This window comes from Carassius auratus, chromosome 5 (genome assembly GCF_003368295.1).
Source record: "Carassius auratus strain Wakin chromosome 5, ASM336829v1, whole genome shotgun sequence".
Taxonomy (NCBI): Eukaryota; Metazoa; Chordata; class Actinopteri; order Cypriniformes; family Cyprinidae; genus Carassius; species Carassius auratus.
Window position 1 is genome coordinate 20,226,723 of NC_039247.1, and position 5,065 is coordinate 20,231,787.

The following is a 5,065-nucleotide window of genomic DNA, read 5'->3' on the forward strand; positions in this document are numbered from 1 at the left end:
AACCTTTATCTCTGGCTGTTTATCATGTAACTCAACTTCCAATCCCCCAATCCAATCATAATCAGGGTGTGAACATGACAATACATTCAACTTAAAATGCATTACAACAGTAAAGGTTTCACTTGGTACTTCTGTGATCTGCTCGTTATCATAATAACTTACAAACTTATATGTCTCATCTTCAGGACACCAAATTTTGTGCTTATCCAGGTCTTTTACTAAGGACACTGTTAACTGCACAAATTTCTCTTTCCTTGTAGATTTTCGTTTCTCCTTTGTCACATTAGAACGAGGCTGTGTCGCTCTAAAGTCTTTCTCATAGGGAGGGCTATTCAACCAGCCACTTCCCTGTACCAGTTCTACCGCTAGATGTCCCCAGCTTCGAACTTGCCACTGATCACCGATTTTTACATAAATCCAGGCAACCTTCCCTCGAGACCCTTGTTTAGGATCTACCACAGGGAAACATCTTAAAATGGGTTGTGTCCACAATGACAGCTCCCATCTCATTGACTCAATGTCTGTAAAAGATAGATCCTTTTCTCGATCCTGTCTTTTTATTTCTCTTGCAAAATCTTCTTTCCCTAGAAGAGTTTTGTTCCTAGTTCCTTTCCCATTCTTGGGAACCATAGGCATTCTTGCTCCAAGAAAAGCCTCTCTTTCATGTTCTCTCATCCCAATATAAGGATGTCTAGAGAACCTGGTCATTATTCCTTCCTGGAATAATCCCAGTGGTTTGAGGACTCTTAGCGTCTCCCAAACTGACCTAGAGGACATCAGAGTCCTCTCTTTTGCCTTACAGACCATACATGACCACAAAACTGTGCCATCCCAAGTGCAACCGCATCTCTCTCCAAAATTCCCAGACACTTTATAGGAATCTATTCTCAACTTGGGGAGTCCTGGCCTACAGTTCTCACAAATCAGTACTCCAGATATCTCTGTGTGAGTTTGTTTATGCATCAACCATTCTGCACCCATGTCCTTCTTTTCGTCACCAAATGATAGACTCTGCATAGCACATTGTTGATTGCATATCACACAGCAGAACGGTCGTACTGTTACTTCTATTGCTTTGGCATATGTTCCTTCATAGCCAAGGTACCTTTTCATCTCTGGTTCCAACCATAGAAATGCTCTTGACCCATGCTTACCATGCTCCACCCGGATTAGGCCTTTTTGATTAATAATGGACTTTACTCTCTCCATTATTTATTTCCTTACTAAATCCTTATTACTCTGGATTCCGTTATTTTCTAGTTCTACTGTATTGGACCCTGTTATTGCTTTCACTTTATCAACAGTACCCAGCCCCTCAGAGAACTTACCTACTTTGTGCCTTCGTGTTATAATGACTTCATCACCAACATCGAACCTTGTGTTTTTCTTAACCTCCCTTTCTTTCAGGTTCACCGTATTGTACCTGGTGAGGTGTAATAACCACCGATCAATGTTCTGATCCCAGTCACCTAAGGCTTTATTTTTAGCAAACCATTCCTTAACATTTCTAATTGCACGTTCTGCAATTCCATTTGTCTCTGGACGGTAGGCTATGGATTTAACTAGTATTATTCTATTCTCTTTACAGAATTTCTGTACTAGTTTCCCACTTATGTTATGTGCGCCATCTGCTCTCAAACTCTCCATTGGTCCCTGCCACCTAATCCATTCTGTTAAACACTCTACTACCTTTGCTTCGAGCGCTGACCTTAAAGGCCATATCATGGTTTTCTTAGTGTGGTTGTCAATGGCGAGCAGAAAATAGCAGTTCCCCTTTTTAGTCTTAGGGCACAATAGCACTGCAAAGTCAATGCTAATCTGTTGTGAAGGATACTCCTTTGGTAATTCACTTTCCTCACAACCCTTAGCTGTCATAAACTTCCTGCATACCTGGCATTCTTTCCTCACCTCCCTGTAATGATTCCTCCAATTAGGAATGTTTAGATTTCTTAATCTAAGCTCCACTTGAATCATTTTAACACTGGGATGGTTTAGCTCATTATGCAGTTTCTGAAATAACTCTGTTATTTCTTTTGTCTTAACTCGACCTATAAGTTTATCTACCTGTCTATTTCCTTCAGCAGACTCATTAGTTTGCTGTGTGTGGCTAACCTGGTGATAAACATGAGCCTTTACTTTCTCTAGTAAATTGGCTATATTTTTCCACTGATCTCTATGTGCCATTGGTTTACCTTTAGCTGTGTGATAGTCATTAGCTTTCCACTTGTCTAGCTCCAGGTTAATCCCATCTGTAACATATTCTGAATCACATGTCAGGACAATCTCTGTATGACCCAGCTCAACAGCCCTCTGTAGGGCACGTTCAACAGCTATTACTTCTGCTAACTGAGCGGTCCCCTGGATTTCCTCTTTCTGTGATGTGATCAGCTGTCCATTAAATTTAACTAAGTATCCCCACTTAACTTTCTCTCCCCTCTCACTTCCATCAGTGAAATATTTGGGTAAGTGCTTATGGTTCTCATGATACCTAGTAATCTTATCCTTCCTTTTCTGTTTAATTCTCCTCCAATCTAACTGATTGTCTCCAAGAATTAAACTCCATTGATCCCACCTATGGCTATTGATGCGAGCCTGATTCATCACTAGATTCCTTTTTAACCTAGCTAGCTCCCCTGCCATAGAGAAAATCACTATTGGTTGTTCCTTTGCTACAGCTTTTTGCTGTAACAGTCTCTTACAAACAGCTGCTAATATTCTCTCAGCACTGTTCTCATCAAATCTTTTCATTGTTGGTTCTTGCTGGTGTGTCAAAAATGCAATAGGATGTCGCCCCTTCCGTTTTTTGTATTGTTAGAGTAACTTCCTCTTCTTTTTCAGCAACCTGAATGTATAGAGGAAAAGTCTCATCTCTTCTTTCTAATGCACCACTATTAAGTGGATATTAATTCATTTTAATCTAGCTTGCTCAATCTGCTCAATCCACTGCCATTTTCCTTCCTTGGTTCCTTGATATAATATTGTAGTATCCTCAGAATATTTAGGTATTAGCTCCCTAATGTAATTCAAGGTATCTAACAATGACTGAAGTTGCTTCCTGTTTCTGGGGGACCTTGCCTGCTGTATTTCTTCTATCTTAGCTCTTGTAATTGTTGTTAAAGCTTTTGTATCTTTACCAAGCTTAAACCCTAGGAAATCTATCTCATGTTTTCCAATTTCCATTTTCTTCCCACTAGGTTTAAGACCTGTCTCTGTTAACATATCTAGTGTCTGTTCTACCTATTTCAGTTACACTCTATTTTGTCTGGTCAGAGGAGAACTGGTCTCCTGAATGAGCCTGGTTTCTCCCAAGGTTTTTTTTTTTCCCCTCTTATTCTATCATAGAGTTTTGGTTCTTTGCTGCTGTTGCCTCTGTCTTGCTAAATTGGGATTACTTCACTTATAGTTCTATCATTGACTTGATAGCAAATGATTGCACAGATACTGTCATTTTGCATTATTGACACACTGTTTTTCAAATAAATGTTGTTCACTTGCGTTGACACAATCTTTCTTGTTCAAAGCATTATATAAATACAAGTGCCTTGACTTGACCCTGTCCTGATTGTCCACTCCAGGCACCCCACCAACTATAAGCAACCCCGCAACCACACATCCATAATCTCTCAAAGCAGAATGTCAGGATAGGTTTTAGGGTTAGTGTTAGTTGAAAGTGTTAGAAGATATTAAGCAGGCAGTCTACTAATACTCCACCAACTGTTGGTTGACATGTGGCTGCAAAGCTACCCACCGCCAGTAGAATGCCCAAAAACAGACTGCCGAAACAAAGTGTCACCGCAGTTTAAAGTGCTCTTATTTATCCTTTGTGAATATAAAATGTTAATGTAAACTGTGAGCTGTATTTCTGATATATTATTATTATTTCTTTCAAAATTGCACTATGAAATTGTCTTGGCTTAAAGCCTACATGATCTTTGATTAATCAATATTTTTACTTCTTCTACTTTCTCTTTGGCTGGACTTCCTCTTTTTCTACACTGACTTCTGCTATTCTGTCAGCTACCTTTTACCCTGCCTGTTTGTTTCGGGCCTGCTTTTTAGTCTCTCTTCTATAATCTGTTGTCTCTCCTCTGGGCTCAATTTATTCAATTTTTCTGGACTGAAGTAACTACTTTTCTCTCCACTATTTTAATATAAATTTTTTCCTATATTTTCTCCCTCCAAATAATATTTATTTAGGGATAGATCTGTTTCTCCCTTTTCTCCAGTTCCTATCTGGTTTTTGTTCTGGGTGAGGGGAGAATCTACCCTCCACCTCATAACGGTTGTAGGGCTTCTTCTCACGACTTGACCGTCTCGTTGGGCCTTTAGGCCTCTGAGTTTACTACTTGATTTTTCTATGTCTATCTGAATTATTTCTGTCTTATTGAATTAGAGCCCTTTCTAATTCTTCAGGGTAGGTCTCTGGACCATAAAGAAAAATCACTTTTGCTCCTATTTCGGGCGTTTCTCTTTACACCTTGAAAATTTGTCTTAGGATCCCCTCTACAACTTTTCTGCAATTTCTTGACAGGCTGTCAATAATCCTAATGTACATCACTTTTCTTCAAAGTGTTCCTGCTCAATTTCCTTTTTATTAGTAGGAATTAACCCCTCAAGAGTCTTAACTAATTTTCTCCCTCCATGCAGGCCAAACTCAGCCAAATTATGTGAGTATACTGACTGCCAGATAATTTCATCCGTTTACCATATCTGACTAGTTCCCTCACTTTGCCTTTTACGGTGTTATTTTTAATTTTGGCCTCTTTTTTTTTTAAGAATTTAATCTCCTGATATTTTTTCCATTAATTCTCAGAGAGTTACTCCGGATTCCATTGCACTATTTTCAGTTTGTCTAGGAGTATGTACCTTTTGACCTGGTGCACCTAAATGCAATGCTTCTAGATGTTGATTTAGTGCACTCACTTCAGCTGGCAGCACTATTTCCTCCTCTGACTGATACTGTGACTCAGCTGTCTCTTCTATGAAACGGAGCCTTCTAGGTCTCCTTGTTTCTCTAATTAGTGTAGTTATCATATTTCTATCACTTCTTTTGAACTACACTTTC